Consider the following 19,199-nt stretch of genomic DNA (forward strand, 5'->3'; position numbering starts at 1 on the left):
GCAACCCCAGAGTCAGTCACGACTGAACCTAATGGTCAGGGTCCCTTTACCTTTAACCTTTAAAAACCATATCTATACAATCTATACAATTGATTTGGTGAAGGATATTTCCTTCATAGGCACTATTACAGAAACGGTCTTGGAAGATTGTTGCTCAATGGTTTTTAAATAAGGAACATAGGAAACTGCCTTATACCTACTTGGGTATGTTAACCCAGGATAAGAGGAGACAGAGGTGATCTTCAGATATCTAAAGGGCTGTAACATGGAAGATGAAGCGAGCTTGTTTTCTCCTGCTCCAGAGAGTAGGACCCAAACCAATGGATTCAAGTTACACGAAAAGAGATTCTGACTAAACACCAGGAAGAACTTTCTGACTATAAGAGCTGTTCAACAGTGGAATGGACTCCAGTGGAAGCTGGTGGACTCTTCTTCCTTGGAGGTTTTTGAGCCGAGGTTGGATGACCATCTGTCATGGATGCAGGAGGCTGGACTAGAGTCCCAACTTTTCAATTCTATGATTCTATGAAATATAGTAGAACATAAGTTGTTGTTTCTACTCCTTTATGTGTGTTGAATGCTCTGTCACCAGTTGTATTTGATGTGGGTATGCTAAAACAAAAAAGAATTGTCTCTACATGTGGAAATGTGGCACTCGAAAGCACTAATAACAAGCTCGTAAGATGCAGTGGGAGAATCAGATGATATAAAGTCTTTACTGTTGACAAAACGCAGGAAGTGTCACAATTCATCTTCAAAAGCAATAGAATCAATGTCCTCTGAGTAATTTTTGGATGTTGTCATTGTCGTCTTGACTTGCCTCATCAATGTGCTTTACAAAAAGCACCTGGAATCAGTCCGAAATTGATTTGAATAGGCTTTTTTTTTAAGGTGCGCAACTGGAAATTGTGTTAAATTTCCACAATTAATTTTTGTTTCCCTTGTAAAACGGGCTCTTTTTTTTTTTTGTCTTCAACTTCATCAGAAAGCCTTTTCTTTTTCCTTAAACATTCCTCGCCTGTGTCTTCATCAGGACTGACTAAATATCCTGTTAAAGGAAATGGTTCCTTTTCGATTGACAGAAAATCACTTCTTACTTCAACAACTAAAGCAAATTCTACAACCATCAATAAGTGATCATCTTTCAGCTGTAGTGATTTGCTAACAGAATTCATCATTTGCAGCAAATGATTCCACAAAACTGTAAGGACAGCATTTTTACATTCCTCAAACCTTTTTGCCAATTTTCCCCCTTTAACCTTTGCAAGTCTTTTCATTTTCTGCTGCAGTGCTATCATGGAGGGCATTCTTAATCTCATTGTAACTCTCTTTGAAATCCAAAATGGGTTTGGCTCTTGCAGACCACCTCAAATCCAGTACTAACCTTGCTCAGAGTAGGTCCATTGAAATTAATGAACATGATTAACTTAGGTCAGCTAATTTCAATGGGTTTGCTCTATAGCATTGGATACAATCCTTCGTTGCCAGTAAGCTATGATACATGGAATCACTGCTAGTCTTTTACCAACATGCCAGGGAAAAACCAGCAACCCAGAAGCAAATGTCTCTAGCCCCAGTGATGTAACATTAGGAAATCCACTTGGTGTTTTATGTGTTCCATTTCACCAGAGCCTTCATCATTTTCAGTCCAGGGTTTACAAAAAGTTCAAAGGCTCACAGCATCCTTGGCTGGCCAATACGAAATACACTGAGATCCATCTCCAAGGAAAGCTTGGCGGTTCCCTCACTGTGAGAAGTGAGGTCTTAGGGAACCATGAGGAGGGCCTTCTTGGTAGTGGCCCCTGCTCTGTGGAATACCATCTTGTCAGATGTCAAGGAGATAAGGAACTATCTGAATTTTAGAAGACATCTGAAGGAAGTTTTTAATGTTTGAAGTTTTACTGGGTTTGACGTCTGAATTTACTGGAAGCTGCCCAAAGTGGCTGGGGCAACCCAGACAGATGAGAGTCATCATCATCATCACTACCACCACCACATGTCCTAGCATTGGGCAGGAGGCAGGACATCTAAATTATTTTCTCTCCTCTCCTCTTAGCATAATTTTGCTATCTTCTTAATTCCATCAGCTTTCAATTAGGTAAACCGATTCAGGAAATGTGACAAAAACATTTTTTTTACAAAAGTCATCCTGTCCATTAAGAAAATAGTGTATAAATAAACAAGAATAACTCATTTATTTTACAAACAAAAGACTCAGTGTGTGCAGAGGGGCTCACTCAAATGAATAGTGAAGAAATCATAAAGAATGGAATGAGGCAGGTCAGGGAAGCTGGGTCCTGAGCTTTGCTACTGTGTAGGTATGGCCTTCAAGAAATGCCTCTAAGCATGCTCAGAAGAGAAGACTTGGCTCCTTTCTTAGTACAGAAAGTATTGATCCGATGTGTAGAGATCTTTCCTATTCTCATTAATTCAGGAGTATTCTTCCTTTCTATGTGAGAGAAGCTTGCAGAAGGTTTTTGTTTGGATTATTTCTTCTGGGAAGCTGAGTACAGCTGGTTTAAACTGGTTCTGTTATCTTTCTGTCAAGATGGTACTGACTATAATATTAAGACCAGGAGGAGCCAGGGTCTCACTCACGTACTTTCTCTTTTCTATCTCTTTGTTCGTGTGTTCTGATCTGTATGTTTAGTGTTAAGGTTTAGACATATTGTAAGTATTGTAAGTTTTATTGTAAGTGCTGCAACTGGATTTCTTATGGGCTGTGCCAATCCTGAATGTACTGGATTTGTGACCATTATGCTCATTTGCCTTCATTACCAGTAAAGTTCTGCTGGATGAAGTACAATTACCGTATTTTTCGCCCTATAGGATGCACTTTTCCCCCTCCAAAAATGAAGGGGAAATGTGTGTGCGTCCTATGGGGCGAATGCAGGCTTTCCCGGGCTTCCTGCAGCTCTGCGCCACCCACCCCCCCGGATCCCGGCGCGAAGTCGTGCGGGGCTCCGCAGGGTGGCGCGGAGCTGCCTGCGCTCCAGGGCTTCTTGCAGCTCCGCGCCACCCTCCGGATCCCGGCGCGAAGCCACGCGGGGCTCCGGAAGGTGGCGCAGAGCTGCCTGCATTCCGAAGCCTGGTGCGTGCTGAAGAGTGCCCCCGGGCTTCACGCACCTCTCCGCAAGCCTGGGGAGACCGGCGCGGCTCCCTAGGCTTGCAGATAGCAGGCTGTTCTGGGGGCTGGGGTCGGGGGAAGCTCGGGCTTCCCCCGCGCCTGCCCCGTGCCTGGGGAGGGGATTTTTTTTTTCTTTATCCCCCCCCCAAAAAAAAATTAGGTGCGTCCTATGGGGCGGTGCGTCCTATGGGGCGAAAAATACGGTATCTCTGGCCTATTTTTTGGGAACTCTGCTATGTGTTTCAGTTTTTTTCTCCTCCAGTGCTGGCATGACATTCGTCTACCAGAAAAGTATACCTGCTACAGTGGCTAGATTGCCATCATGACAACAAAAGGAAATGGGGAACTACAGAACCAAGCCTAAGAGTCAGTAGCTCCATTAACATACAAATTTACTGTCACATTGTTTTTCTCCCTGGAAACAGATGGGTGGGACCTCCTGGTGATAGCACGCAGTCACATGCATGCGCACACATGATCACATGCACATGCATACAGTTTAAGCTTTACTGAAACAAATGCCCTTTTAAATATCAATTAAGTACTACTTGTGGGCTAGGTAATACTGGATGTTGCTGGATTGCTGTTTTTTTTTTTGCTCTTCTACATATTACAAAATGAAAATATCAGCTGGCGACATGTAAAGCCAAGATTCGTAGTTCTTTATGCATCACCCAAAAAGGTGGCAAAAGAAGACACTGATTTGCATACAGTTTGCACAGGCTAACACATGTGGCTGTAAATTTACAATTAATTGCTGTAATTTTAACAGAAATACCTCTCACTGTAGCGGAGGGGCCTGTTACCTGGTGACCGGCACAACTGCTGCTCAGTCTGCTGTCCAGGTGCTAACTGCACAGTCTAACGGCAGAAGAATGGGCAGATTCAAGGCTTAAGCTGGACTTGGACTGGAGAGCTCTTCAGATATAGGAGACCTTGCAAACAGAGGATTGTCCTGTCACAGCTCTTCCAATGTGGATTGTTGCCTGCCAAGTAGAACATGTGGCCACCCTATGTAAAGCCAACAAATAAAAGTAAATGGAATTCTTAAAAAAATATGCAATAAATCCAGCTAACTTCCCCATGTTTATGAACCTCAAGTATCATAAAATAGGCTGTAGGAACAGATGCTGTCCCCCAGTCAGATCCTGAGCCAATTTATCACAAGTGAAATAAACCAAAGGCCTGAAAATTGGAGGAGTCTTGCTTCGCCAGTATCACACATTCTTTGAAGTTCAGGACCTCAAAATCACCTTGTGCACTAGAAAACTTCTAGACACTTGGCTTCAGCAGCCTGTACTTCCAAATCTCACAGTCCAGCAATTCTGAGCTACACATCTCCTGACCGCAGGCTCTCTCATAGGATTTGTCATTTCTGGCTTCTGTTGATGTGGGAAATAATATTTCATACCTCCGCAGAAGTGTAATGGCATGGCACACTGTACCAAGTTCACAGTCTAATGAACTCCCAAGTCAACCTCTTCCTGGGCTAATACTGATAAATTAATATAAAATAATATCCCAAAAGCAACTCTTTGGGGGTTGGCTCATCATAATCCTCCAATCATAAAAAAACCCCCTACAGCTAATTAGGCCACAGCAAGAGCAGAATCAGGATGCGGGTGGCGCTGTGGGTTAAACCACAGAGCCTAGGACTTGCCGATCAGAAGGTCGGCGGTTCAAATCCCTGCGATGGGGTGAGCTCCCGTTGCTCGGTCCCAGCACCTGCCAACCTAGCAGTTCAAAAGCACATCAAAGTGCAAGTAGATAAATAGGGACCGCTCCGGTGGGAAGGTAAACAGCATTTCCGTGTGCTGCTCTGGTTCGCCAGAAGCGGCTTAGTCATGCTGGCCACATGACCTAGAAGCTGTACGCCAGCTCCCTTGGCCAGTAAAGCAAGATGAGCACCACAACCCCAGAGTTGGCCACGACTGGACCTAATGGTCAGGGGTCCCTTTACCTTTACCTAAGGGCAGAATCTGGATGGAAGACTTGACAAGGCAGCTCTATTATTAAAACAGTGGTGGAGTCCAACTCTTATCAACTCCAGCCAACATGACCATTTGCAGCCCCTCAAGATTCCCACCATCAGGAACAGAAGGAGACCCCTGCTGGATCCATCCTATACTTTTCTGTTAATCTTTCCAGCTACTTCTGCGGTTCTTCGTGGATAGGTTTGTATTGTGTGTGAGAGAAAAACAGATGCCGATAGATATGCATGCGCATTGTACATCCTGATTCTGTATTATGTTAGCTAAAGCATCACATGAAACAAAATTCCACTTTTAGCTCTTCTTTGTCCTCTAGCCTTCCTCCCATCGCACGATGGAGCTGTATTCATGTGCATGTGTGTCCCTGTCTCTTTATGCATATCTTTAATTCACCTGGTATTAGTCTCACTGGGCTTCATAGGACCAATATACAGTAAGCATCTTCATCCTTGTCCGTAAGGTCTGGAATCTAGCAAAAATCATCCATCCCTATTTTGATCACACTGACATCAAGCCAGGCTTCTGTTCCAGAGCTGTAAAATCATACAGAAAACACAGAATGTGTCAAAATACACCTCCATTTAACACCCATGTTTGGCTCATCAAGAAATGGTAATGGTAGGTTCTGTGTCCTTCATTTTTATAGAACCTTCTTCCCATGCAATTTTTCTAGAAAATGAGGTGCCAGAACTTACCACGAACACCTCCCTTGTTTTCTTATAATGGCAATGGTACCCACCTGAGAGGTGCCGGAACCAAATTCTGGTGAGTTCTGGCTGAAAAAAAGCACTGCTTCTTCACTTCATGTAAATTTTACAGGTGTTCCCTTCTGCTTAAAACAACACCATCAATGGCCTGATGTGGATTTTCAGGTGATTTAACTCAGAAGCATTAGCCAGGTGAATAACCCCACATTTTGCCACAGCACAAGGTAGCTTCTCCAACACAGAGGGATCCTTCTTGAATCCACCTATCTTAGGAGGTGTCAAATTTACCGTATTTTTTGTCCCATAGGACGCTCCGTCCCATAGGACGCACCTAGTTTTTTTGGGGGGGAAATAAAGGAAAAAAAATTTCCCCTTTATTTCCCCCCCCCCCCAAGCAGGTCGGGGAAACAGAACCAGGTCGAGGAACAGCGGGATGGCGGCGCTGCGCCTCCCTGCTGTCCCCCGAGCTTGTGGGGCTGGCCAATGTCTGCCCCGCGCGAGGGGCGCTCTGCATCAGGGCGCCCCCCCCCCTGCGGGGCGGCAGGCTGCTATCCGCAGCGTGGGGAGCCTTGCGGGGAACTCCTGCAAGCCTCCCTACGCTGTGGATGTCTGCCTGGCACGGGGGGGCGCTCTGCTTCAGGGCGCCCCTCGCACTGGGCAGCAGGCTGCTATCTGCAGCCTAGACATCCCTGCCGGACCTCCCGTAGGGCTGCCTAGGCTGCGGATGTGTTCCTGAAGCCTGGAGAGCGAGAGGGGTCGGTGCACACCGACCCCTCTCGCTCTCCAAGCTTCAGCAAAAGCCTGCATTCACCCCATAGGATGCACCCAGATTTCCCCTTCATTTTTGGAGGGGGAAAAGTGCGTCCTATAGGGCGAAAAATACAGTAAGTCCTTAAGTTATAGTAAGAGCCAGGTCCTCTTCCGGGGATTTTCTGCAGGTTCCCTCACTGCGAGAAGCCAAGTTACAGGGAACCAGGCAGAGGGTCTTCTTGGCAGTGGTGCCCTCCCTGTGGAATGCCCTCCTACCAGATGTCAAGGAAATAAAGAACTATACAACTTTTAGAAGACATCTGAAGGCAGCCCCGTTCAGGGAAGTTTTTAACGTTTGATGTTTTATTGTGTTTTTAATAAATACGCTGTTGGGAGCCGCCCAGAGTGGCTGGGGAAACGATAAAATTATTATTATTATTATTATTAGTATTATTATTATACCTCATGTGTACACATGCCTATGTTTTTAAACTTCACAAGTGCTGTGCTCATTAAAAAAGCTCCTTGTAGCTCAAATCTTCTGGCTAGCGACAGCAGAGATAAATTCACAAGTGGCAGCTGAGCAAAGTTCATTCCTGCCACACAAAGTCTTCACACTCTTGTTTCCCGCAAGTGCCTTTAAAGGTGAGAAGTGTGCTTTGCAAAGTTTAGACTCTGTAGCCATTCAGTCTTTAGCCTTTCTCATCACACAGGCTGCTATCTCTTGGGAACGACATTGACATCACCCCGAAGAGTGCTTTTACGTGCATTTTCCCTTCCAAACCAGAATCGCTGTGTGAACATCTGAGCATGCCTGAAATAAAGAAGCGTTCCCCCGGGAACCTTTTTCTTCCTACAACGCTAAAGCTAAATATCCATAAACACACAGAGAGAAAAAAATAAGTATGGCCAAAGCAAAAACAAAGGCAAAGAAGCAGCTACCTAGAAAAATAGATTTAGATTACCCGCCTCCCGAAGTTACAACTGGAATTTCTCCCAAAGTGAGATTTGAAGTGAATTTTGTTGTGTGGGAACAGTTTGGTTATATGGGGAAGGTTACTCCTGCTACAGATATATCCTTATCATTACAATGTTATTATTAGACACAGGGAATAGCCACCTGCACTGAATGTAAAATATTATGAGGGATGTCAAAATGCAAATTTCCCTTGAGTGGCTTAAGCAGTTACGTGTTTTCCTAGAGGAGTCTTTAGTTTCCCCTTTACCCTTAAATGAATCATTTGCTCTTGTGTTAGGCCTGTAACACATTAAGAATGTTTATTTTCCCCCATTATTTGCATTTTAGAGCATTCATATTTCACTCTTTTAGTGTAACCAGTGCTATTTTTCTAGAAAAAGAGGTGCTGGAACTCACCATAAACTCCTCCCTTGTTCTCTTATAATGACTGCTCCCCGCTTAAAACGGGGGGCGCCCTTCACGTGGACGCGCGCAGCCCCTAGATCTGGAGCGGCTCCAACAGCATAGGCTTGGCTTTGCCTTCCCTCAGGTGGGATACCTGGAGGTCTCCGCCTACCTCAGTCAGTTGTCCAATCCCACCTGGGGGAAGCGTTGCCAAGGAGACCAGGCCAGGTAGGGGAGGGATTACCTGCCCACACAATAGAGGGAGGATCTTACCTGGGAATCCTCACTTGGCTCCAGAGCTTCTCCCACCCTACCCACCCTCAGTTAATGTCTTATTTTGTAGGTTAACTTTTCTTCACAGGTTTTGCAGGTTAACTTTTCTTCACAGGTATGCGGGCGCTGCTACGTTAAGGTCGCTGTTAAAGGGCCGGAAAGGAATTTCCCTGCATTGGCAGGTTTCGCGTTTCCCGTAGCAAAATGTCACAACTTTGGCGGTATCAGGCCTTGGGCAGAATCCTTTTGTCCATCTTCCTCTTGCAGCGGCGATACCAGGGTTCCCCGTTAAAGGGGTTTTCTGAAGGGAGGCTTTGGCCGTACACCGAAAGGTCGTCATTGCTCTCTCCTGCGGCGGCGGCGTTACGGGGGCGGCCATCTCTGCTTGAACATATGTTCTCCAGAGCCGGCCCATCCCCCCCACACTGGATAACCCTGATGCTCCCTAGGTCCCCGGCTGGGGACCGGGGAGGGAGAACGCCCAATGCCTGAGCCAAGGTCTACCCACATTTGAAATTTAATAAAGTTGTGGCCAATTTAATTCCATAGCACGTTGTCTTGAGTCGTTATTCCACATGACGGGCGGACCGTGCAGGATCTGGGGACTCCGCCTGTCCACGCAATGGCAATGGCTCCCACCTGAGAGGTGTCAGAACTGAGTTCCGGAGAGTTCCGGCTGGGGAAAAAAAAGCCCTGAGTGTAATACACCATTCAGGACAGCTTACAATAATTATACATAACAATATTCTGTCAAAATGTACAAAACAATTAGAAGAAATTGGGCTGTCTGCTAAAAAAACTATCAACAATATTACCTTATTTCAACCAGAACTCACATGTGCTACAGGTATCAAAATCCTATGGTTTAAAGTGAGGAGCCATGATTACCTCAGTTAAGCCTTTCACTTCCTTAGGCCCACAGACCGAGAGAGCCTGGCTACAGTGATCCATACTCTGGTAACAACTAGCTTTGACTACATGGGGCTATCCCTTGAAGTTTATTATGAAACTTCAAGCGGTTCAAGTACAGATACAACACTGTCAACAGGGAAGGGCATATTTTGAGAAAGTCTCAAAAGTATTCAATAGTTCAGCCAAGTACATTGGTTCCTAGTTCAGTTCCAGCTAAGTGCTGGTGTTACAGTGGTACCTCGCAAGACGAATGCCTCGCAAGACAAAAAACTCGCTAGACGAAAGGTTTTTCCGTTTTCGATTTGCCTCGCAAGACGAATTTCCCTATGGGCTTGCTTCACAAGACGAAAACGTCTCGCAACTTTGTTTCCTTTGTCTAAAAACAAAGACATGTTTTGTTTATAAAGTTAATTTATTTTCCCTTCAATTTTTGAACTGCTCTTTACAGTATGTGTGACTTTAAAGAGCAGTTAATAAACTGTTGTTGTACCAAATTTGGCTTTGTTTGGACTTTTTTTGACCATAGGAACGCATTAATTGATTTTCAATGCATTCCTATGGGATTTCGTGATTCGCAAGACAAAAAATTTGCTAGGCGACAAAACTCGCGGAACGAATTAATTTCGTCTTGCGGGGCACCACTGTAATTGCTTGGGACTGGGATATCTAGAAGTTAGGCCACATCAGTGGCGTAGCGTGGATTGCAGGTGGCCAGGATGAGACAAGTGAATGACTGCAGAGGCTTAATCGCCTGAGATATTTTATACAGAATCTTGGCAAGTTGTAGGAAAGTTGCATTGTAACATTAGTTTCTCCAGTAATGTTGGGGAATCGGCAAGTAAATCCTGCTACTGCTCATTCTAATGGGTGTATCCCATTACAGACACACTTTCCCTCAACTTCGCAGGGGATGTCAACATGGGGTTGCACAAACAGCTTTTGTAAGCTGGCTCCATTCCCACCGTTTCCTCTTTCATGGCCAGCATGGTACCCCTATAAGCAATGTAGCATTAGCCAGTTGCCTTTTATAGCAGCTGCTTATAGTCATACCTCGGGTTACGAACGCTGCGGGTTGCGCGTTTTCAGGTTGCGGACCATGCTGAACCCGGAAGTACCGGAATGGCTTACTTCCAGTTTTGGCGCTCATGCATGCACAGAATTACAAAAGGATATCATGTGCAGAAGCGCCGAATCGCGTCACATGTGTGAGCAGATGTGGTGCTTCAGGCTGCGAACGGTGCGGGTTGCGAATGTGCCTTCCGCACGGATCACGTTCGCAACCAGAGGTATGACTGTAGTAGGATTTTTTTTGATTCATTCTCCCTGATTATTATTATTATTATTGGTTTTGTTTAGTCCATACTGCAGATCTAAAGTGGAGGTGCCTATTGTGAATAGCTGCAACATGGAGGTATTTAGCAGGACACATTGGTGCGAGCCTGCAAGGACGTCAACTCATGTTCAACTCAACCAACCCCTAACACCGACAAACTAGAGCCGAGGGAAGAGGAGGAGACAAACTTGGGGCACAGGAAGCAGATACCCTTTGGATGCCAGACAGCAGGAGGAATGGACCTCTTCTATATCCCCTTAGGTGATATTTTAAGCAACTAGGCAAAAAAACAGGCACTGTTCAGTTAACCATCTGATCTAGTGCCCTTGGCTGGGCTGGTGCTACCCAGGTAAAAACCAGGAAGACAGCCAGTCCACACAGTTAATAGTTGCGTCCTCTGACAGACCCTTTATGATTCAATAAAGTGGTAGCCTTTAACCCCACACGTCTTGCATATTCATTACAGGTTCAGGGAGAACCACTGAGTCACAATTTGGGTCCAAACAAAAGGCATTTATTGTTAACGGCAAAATAATGGCATTAATGAGTAACATGGCTTTGTGGCTTGAATTGCCAAAATGCAAAAGTTACAAAAGATCAGAAAGGTTAGCTGGAATAAAATTGTACAAGGGGTTGAATCACTTAATTTAGATGAATTTAGATGTTCCTCCTCATGTGAAATGTCTGAAGCCAAAGGCGCTTTGATGACGAGAAGAATTTTCTAAGAGGGATTCATCTTGAGCCTGGTTTATTTCCATTCTTTCTGCCGTCAATCCACTTACAAAGCTCTCAAACTGTGTTTAAAACAAAATGAAGCAATATAAAAATGCACAGACAATGAAATTCTATACAAGTTGATTCAGAAATAAGCCCCATTAAGTTCAATGGACTTACTTACAAGTAAGTGTGTAAATGTTTGCAGCCTAAAATATTCAGACAATGTCAAATCATTCAAACACAAATAGGCTAGTTATACATAAATGAAAGGGGCGCAGGTGGCGCTGTGGGTTAAACCACAGAGCCTAGGACTTGCTGATCAGAAGGTTGGCGATTCAAATCCCCACGACGGGGTGAGCTCCCGTTACTTGGTCCCTGCTCCTGCCAACCTAGCAGTTCGAAAGCACGTCAAAGTGCAAGTAGATAAATAGGTACCACTCCACCGGGAAGGTAAACAGCGTTTCCATGTGCTGCTCTGGTTCGCCAGAAGTGGCTTAGTCATGCTGGCCACATGACCCGGAAGCTGTACGCCGGCTCCCTCGGCCAATAAAGCGAGATGAGCGCCGCAACCCCAGAGGCGGCCACGACTGGACCTAATGGTCAGGGGTCCCTTTACCTTTACATAAATATAAGAAGAGTGGTTTGACAGTCAACCCCTCTCCCCTGGGAACTCTAGGAATTGTATATGGAAGGAATAGGAGTCTCCTAACAATTCTCAACACTCATAACAAACTACAGTTCCCAGGATTCTCTTGGGTGAGCCATGACTCTTAAAGTGGTAAATAGTGCTTTAAATGTGTGGGTGTGGCCTAAGTGTTCATACCCTCCAAGTCTACTGATTTTACTCCTTCTATCTGGGATGGTCGTTCTCTTCCACCAAGTGCGCAGCTTCGGGAGGGACGCACATGGAGCGGTGAGGGAGGAAGGGGACACCCGCCTAGCCAGCCAGATCAGCTGAATCAACCCTGGCAATCAATGGGGTGACAGATGTCACAGCCAGATCGCCCTCACATGGCAGAAAACCATGGCTAAAAAAGCCACCTCTATTGGTCTGTCTCTCCCCCCCCCCCAGCTGTATTACCTGGGTTATGAAGGCGCCCAAAAGATGTTAAAGCAAAGATTATGGGATAATGCACACAATGACTTGCAATCTCAACCACACACAATCTGTAGTCCACTGGCAGTAGGAGTACAATATGGGTATGTCTTTAAGTTAACAACTTACATTAAAAACCTGACAGTACCAAACTATTGAAGGCTTTTCACCAAAGCCAGACTAAATGTCTTTCCTTCTGCAGTGTTGGATGGCAGGTTGAGAGGAGTTCCCTACCAGGACAGACTTTGCTCGTGTGCTCAAGACATTGATTCCATAAAACATATTTTGTTGCATTGTGCAAAATATGAGCAAGTCAGGGCTGAACTGATACTACCCTTGCTGGTACCTTTCCCGGGAAAATCAGAGGCTCACTATGTCAGGTTCCTACTGGAAGACCGGACAAATGCTAGAACATTAGCAGTGGCAAAGTTTTTATCGGTGGTTGCAAGAACAAATGATCCCTATACTCTAAACAAAATGCTTGTTTAACCTGGAGGTAGGCTGTATGAATTGTGTATTGCTTTGTAATGATTTGTTGGGTCTCTGGCTGTAATAAAGATTGATGATGATGATGATGATGATGATTTTACAGGGACAGGAATTATGAAAGCCATCCTGACTTCTGATTTGATCCCAGAATGTCCCTATTTTCCCTGCCAAGCTCGTTGAGGAGGATCAAGCCAGTGAAGTAGAGAGCAAGTGGAGTGAAGGAGTCTGGATTTTTAAAAAAATGTTTTGTGTGTCTGCATCTGATTTTTCCCTCTTCTAAAACTTATTTATTGTGGTTCGAGGACCCGACCCCCGCGATGCGAAATGAATACACAAGGATACATGATATAAGGTTAATGGGCATGAAAAGGCCACAACTTTATTGGTTACAGCAGTGAAAAGGTATTGGCTTAGGCATTGGATCTCACAAACAAGTGGGTTTATTCACCAGTAGGTGGAGCCTGTTGATGCTAATCCAACTATAGGCTCACCCCTGCTGTCACCGAGGGTCGTGCCATGGCCTCCCGCCAAGCAGGCATCGGACAGAACACACGACCGCCAGATTCCTTTAACGGAATACCCAAAAATTGAAGGCATAGGCGATGGCCACACCTAGCCCTTCGACACACCACAACACATTATTCCAATGCCTAACCTACCCACCAATACCACAAAAGTTGTGACGATTGCTACGAGGTAGGCGAAAAAAACCAAAAAGCCTAATGCCAAATGGAAAAACTCCTACCAGGCCCCCTAGACAACCAGGGCGACCAACCTAAGGTCCATAGCAAGGCCAATGACCTAAGCCCTAACTCTAAGGGAGTGGAGGGTGGGTGACTCGCGACGAGACGACGGCGAAGAATGAGGCCAGGGAGAGGCTGGCGCCGCAGCAAAAGGCTGCTGAACATGCCCCCTCTGAGGCACCTGGTTGGAAGCCTCCAGAGGGGCGTGGGCGCCAGCCAGGTGAGGTGGGGGCAGGGGGCTATGCCCCCTGCTAGGGGCGGTGCTCGGGCTCCCGCCCACAACAACTCCCCTCTCTTCCAGGGAGGAGAGTCTTTGGTGTGTGCTTTTCTTTCTGCAAATCTACCAAAGAATAAGATTAAATAAAATCTGGATTCAGGGGTTTTCTCAGGACAGTGGAGGATGTGTGCGCTGTGTCCCATGGGCGCAGTGGTGGCGCTCGCCCTTCTTCTGCTCATTGGTGGTGGTGGGGACTAAAAATGGGAGTTTGAGGAGGGTCAGTTGGGAAGGTGAGTATGGAATGTCCCTATTTTCATCTGAGGAATGTTGGAGGGTATGCGTGTTTGACTGTTTTGGGGTTACAATCAGGGTCGGACTTAGGTTTGATGAGGCCTTAAGCTACTGACGGTAATGGGGCCCTTTATATGTCCAGCTGTCATAATCTCATCTCATCCCTGTGGCTTTTAACTAAGCAATCCCAGAGGATTCTGGGATGTATTCTGTAACACACCCTTATTTACTCTGCACTGCCACCTTAGTAAACTGAAAGTGCACCCTAGAATATACCTAGCACTGCCCTATGGAGAATAATGTTGGTAGTCATGAGTAAGCTGGCTTATTTTAAACCTTTGTTTATCTCATTTTATAGATGTGCATTATTATGAGGTGCGCATATGACAAACTATGTCTGAACCATATAATGAGTAAAAACAAACCTCATTCAGTCAGCCTGCAGTGTATCACAGTCCCTCTTGGCCTTATTAGACGACATTTCTCGTATTTTCTGAAAAGCAGCAAAAAACCAAATCAAAACCTCCTTTGTAAACTTGATAGCAACCTCTGCTAATAACACTGGTCCTTAGGTGCTGAACATTTCAATTACAGCTATCCTTGTAAACACCTCTGTGTGTGTGGTGCTGTTGTTGTTTAAAAGTGTCGGGCATCTTCTAGAAGCAAGATTACAGGCTGATGGAAGTTTAATTTAAAATGGATGATATGTGAAGAAGAGAACAAATGCTGAACATGAGGCAAATGTGTAGTTTGACAATTTATAATGCTACCTGCCTTCTATTTCCCGGTTATTTATGCTTAGATGGGAGAGATACAAACAAGAAGGATGCAGGCCCGGTAGACAGCTTAATTTAAAATATTGTTGCTTCCTTCCTCTGAAGTCAAGAGTCAGCTCTTCAATCTATCTAATGAACCTTAGTGCTGTGGCTACAAGCGGATGGCACAAATAAATAATGCTTTAATTCCTTCCAGACTTTCTGTAAAGTTAAAGGAAACTAGAAGAACACGGAAGGTAGAAGCCAGGGTCTGAAGTGTTCAGTATAGTAGTTTAATTTGCTGAAATGGAAAGGCTAAAATTTATATTGCTGTGTGTTTAAAGAAAGCACTTTGATGTTTTTATTTTTATTTTATTTTTAGTCGTCTTAAGCATATTTCATGCTTTCAGCCACAGCAGCTTGTAACATTCTGAATGTGGCAAACAAAATGGCCAAGGATCATATGGATGAACTGTGAACTGAACTTGAGCCAAACTAGTTAATTTGGTAACCAGGACAAACGTAAACTGGGATTAGTTCCTTTGTGGGTATGTTGAACTTGAACTCATTACTTTTAAAAATGAACTTTCCAAGCTCGGTTCTTGACCCTTGGCCATATTGGTTGGGGATGATGGGACTTGTAGTCCAGCTATTCTTGGACTACAAGTCCTGTCATTCCCCTTTATTGGCTATCAGGTGGGGCTGATGGGACTTGGAGTCCAGCAACGTCTGGAGCAGTGTTTCCCAAACCTGGGTCTCCAGCTGTTTTTGGACTACAGTTCCCATCATCCCTGACCACTGGTCCTGCTAGCTAGGGTTGATGGGAGTTGTAGTCCAAAAACGGATGGAGACCCAAGTTTGGGAAACACTGGTCTGGAAGGCCACAGGTTCCTTGCTCCTGCTTTAGGGTATGTATGAGGCCTGATTTAAATGAAGGGCAAAGCATTTTCCTGTGTAAACATATGTTGTCATATCTAAATGCATTTGCACTGATCCATTTGTGGACAGCATTAGCATTTTTCATGGGCTGTCAGCAGCTGACATGCTAATACTACAGCACAGTGTCATCACACTCACAACACTAGGATACAAATTTAGAGAGGGGGGAGCACCATATAGCATTAAGTGCAGTGAAATTAATCAATTCACAATGGAAAAGAAGGATGGGGAGAAGTGGAGACTCTTATTTATTTGTCAGACCATTTTATCGCTGTCTGGCCACCACGGGGAATTCGCACAGTGCTCAAGGTCTTCATGCGATGTTCTCATCTCGTACAATTTATTGAGCTGTGCAAAATTTAGATTTAAAGCTCTGCTTAAATGAACTTCTTTTAGAGGCTGCATGAAAACTTTTTTTCTCAGCACTTGCCGTTCTAAATATATTTCTCACTTGGCATTCCAGTTCCAAGAATACATCACGGATGCCAGCCTAGTATTTGTATTTTGAATGACTCTGAACAGATGAAGCACTGGTCCAGAGACAAGAAATCCTCCAAACATCTGTCAACCATTTCAGCTTCTAGGGTTGAAAACAAATTCATCCAGTAACTGTGCCATTCCCATGGATTTCAGAGACCAAGAGTGATCAATATTCCTCTGCAGCCCATGAGACAGTGGAGAATTAGATGGGCTGGGAGAGATAGCAGGTCTTGATACCACCGCAGTGATGCTCTTAGGTTCACTGATTATGGTGGTGGCAACGATTTTAAAAATATGTTTTGCCAGCTGCTTTTCTGTGGAAGTGTGATTTAGCAATAAATGAATATTTTAAGCGCAGTGGGAGAGGGAGAATTTATTGCACCCACACAAAGATATATAGCATTATAGAAGGGGAAGAGTGGAAAGGATGCCATGATTACTTAGACCCAGCCTGGGTTTCTCAAAAACAAGTCATGCCAAACAAATTTCATTTCTTTTTTTGATACGAGTTACAAGCTTGGTGGATCAGGAGAATGCTATGGACATGGTGTATCAGGATTTCAGTAAAGCTTTTGACAAAGTCCTCCATGATATTCTTGCGGAGAAGCTGTTAATATGTGGGCTGGACGAGGTAACTGAGAACCACCCTGAGACTTGCAGGTATAGGGCAGTATACAAAGTTAATAAATAACAACTGCAACAACTGTTAGGTGGATTTGTAGCTGGTTGACTGACTGAACCCAAAGAGTACTCATTAATGGTTCCTCATCTTCCTGGAAAAAAGTGGCAAGTGGGGTGCCGCAGTGTTCTGTCCTGGGCCCGTTGTTGTTCAACGTCTTTATAATTGAATTTGATGAAGGAATTGAGGGGATGCTTATCCAATATGCAGATGACACCAAACTGGGAGGGGTAGCTAATGCCATAGAATATTATTTGTTGTTGTTGTTGTTGTTGTTGTTGTTGTTGTTGTTGTTGTTGTTGTTGTTGTTGTCTTTGTCCATTGAGTTTTCTTGGCAGGGATACTGGAGTGGCTTGCCGGTTCCTGCTCCAGGTGGATCACGTTTGGTCAAAACTCTCCACTATGACCTGTCCATCTTGGGTGGCCCTGCACGGCATAGCTCATAGCTTCTCTGAGTTATTCAAGCCCCTTCGAGACAGTAAGGCAGTGATCCATGAAGGGGATTATTATTATTATTATTATTATTTATTATTATTTCTACCCCGCCCATCTGGCTGGGTTTCCTGAGCCACTGTGGGCGGCTTCCAACAAAGATTAAGAATACATTAAAATGTCACACATTAAAAACTTCCCTGAACAGGGCTGCCTTCAGATGTCTTCTAAATATCAGGTAGTTGTTTATGTCTTTGACATCTGGTGGGAGGGCGTTCCACAGGGCAGGCGCCACTACCGAGAAGGCCCTCTGCCTGGTTCCCTGTAGCTTTGCTTCTCACAGTGAGGGAACCGCCAGAAGGCCCTCGGCGCTGGACCTCAGTGTCCAGGCAGAACGATGGGGGTGGAGACGCTCCTTCAGGTATACTGAAGACCGAAGACGAGATCAGCAGCCACGCACCTTAGTGGCTGGGCCTGCCCCTCTCTCATGCCCACATGGGGGCACAAGAACAGGCTCCACATGCAATGTGGAGTCCTGTGACTTCTTGTGCAGGATCTGATAATTCTCTCTCTCTCTCTCTCTCTCTCTCTCTCTCTCTCTCTCTCTCTCTCGTATCCCCCATACCTACCCTACACAGAGGCTCAAGAGAGCTTACAGCAGTTTCATTTCTCTCCATCATTATTAGGTCGGAGTGGTTTGAGGAACAAAAGTGCAAACTAAAAAACCCAAAAAACCACCTTTCTACTCATTGGCACTTTTTGCTTCCTGTTGTTTCCTTTCTGCCAAAATGCCGTTCTTCCGCACAATGCATACTTTGTTAGGGGCTGCTTACACACCATATATTTCAAAGCACATTTTCACCCAAGAATACTGGGAACTGTAATTTTCCATCAAGGAGCTACAATTCCCATCACCCTTTACCAAACAAACAAGCAAACAAACAAACTTGTCCCTTTTCTTCTCTTCTGCCCTTGGGACCATTAGTTCTAATTTGTCTATCCACTGTGAGGGAAGGAGGGCCCAATCCAGTAAAGCATCAAGAATGGAAATGGTGAAAAACTTTTTAGTGCCTGAGGTGGTGCAATGAATGACTCCCTCTATACCAGATTTGTGTAGTGCTCAAGGCCAGTCAAGTTATCTTGGTACCTGAGGCAGAAAATCGTACAAGCACCCCACCGTCTTGACAGTCAAAACAGAATGATAATCAACTAAATAATTAACTATATGCTGCTCTTTTTTCCTGACACCCCAATCTCTGTCCAATGGTAGGGCTGGCCCACATTACAGTTTGCTTTGTAGAGGCTCCTCCATAAACAGGGAAGCCTTAGAAGGAGATCAGGTCATTCACTTGCTGAAAACAAGTGCTAACAGACCATATTCCTTAAACCCACATCTTCAGTCTCGAACTGTTCCTTTTTCTCAGGTTTGGCTTCTTTGACAAAGCCTCCTCTCAAGGACTGCTGGGCTGCACTTCAAAACCATTTAAAGGCTTAAACGTGTAATAACCTTAAGATCACCGAGGCAATAAAGCAAAATCTCTAGGAGGTGCCAATTTTATAATACACAGCTTAGTTAGGTCTTATACACTGAACTGCTGAGCCCAGCTGACAATAACTGGTCTTAACAGTCTACAGAACCACTTCCTAGACCTTCTACAAGGAGAGTCCTTCATCAAAAAGAGATTCTAAGGGACACGTACACTCTCCACATGAAGTCAGTTTTATCTCAGTAAGCATCCTATAAGGCCAATCCTCTTTGGATGGCACTGATAAAGCTCCTATCAATTTCTCCAGGAATGGATTACATCTTGTATTTGTGAAATGTAATCACTAGGCAGAATTGTGATCACAACTGTGATTACAATCCCCCCTCTCTCCCTATTACATTTTTTATCACCCCAAAAT

This window comes from Podarcis liolepis, assembly GCF_965112155.1.
Source record: "Podarcis liolepis genome assembly, chromosome: 12".
Taxonomy (NCBI): Eukaryota; Metazoa; Chordata; class Lepidosauria; order Squamata; family Lacertidae; genus Podarcis; species Podarcis liolepis.